The sequence below is a fragment of the Pristis pectinata genome, chromosome 10, assembly GCF_009764475.1.
Source record: "Pristis pectinata isolate sPriPec2 chromosome 10, sPriPec2.1.pri, whole genome shotgun sequence".
NCBI classification, from domain to species: Eukaryota; Metazoa; Chordata; class Chondrichthyes; order Rhinopristiformes; family Pristidae; genus Pristis; species Pristis pectinata.
This window is the reverse complement of record NC_067414.1, coordinates 75,620,311-75,621,165: the sequence shown is the minus strand read 5'-3', so window position 1 is coordinate 75,621,165 and position 855 is coordinate 75,620,311.

The window sequence follows — 855 nt, the reverse complement described above, 5'->3', positions numbered from 1 at the left end:
ATTGTCAATGACACTATCACTTAACCGAATGTTAAAATTCATACTTTTTCCTTCTAGTTTAATATCTGAGAATTCTTCAATGTGATTTGCTGCTCATTGGCATCACTGTTAATGAACATCAATGTATCCCACTGAATCGATGACAACTTACAGCCTATGGTATTTGGAAAGGGGAATCCAGAAATGGGCAAGTATTTGTTCACCACTTTTTTCAAAGTCAGCAACATACTCTTACTTCACTGCCAACTTAAAAATCCAGGCCAGCAATGTGTGGGCTCATATCTACTCTTCCTTTGCATGTACCAGCTCCATCCTCAGAAAACATTTTCATACTGCATGTTTTTTTTAAAAAATCTTTTAGTTAGATGAACATGGACTTATTCTCCATTTCCAGCTCCCACATATTAAGCTATTTTATCAGCAATGACAAAGTGAGTCACTACCATTATTTAACAGCCGAGGACAACAATAGACTCGGAGGAGGGACAAGGCTTGTGGATTAAAAAAAGGTTTCGGAACTGGATATCAGGGAAAGGGATGGGATTCAAGGATTGGGGTTTATGGGAGAAAAATTGTGTAGGAGTTCAGGAGGCTAATGAATTAAAGCATGGTGACTTTGTGGAACTGGAGTAAAGGCCTGATGTACAAGTTGGCCATGGCTACCCATAATAATGCACATCAGAGAAAATGCCTTGCAGATGAAGGGCATGGCAACGCTGCTGGCCGAGATGTCTGTTCACGTATGTATCAAAGGAGGTGCTCTGCTGTGACTGCCAACCCAATCGACATGGTGATGTCATATTCAAATCTCATTGCCCCACATTATTGTGTGACTAAAAATAAAAATTGACAAGA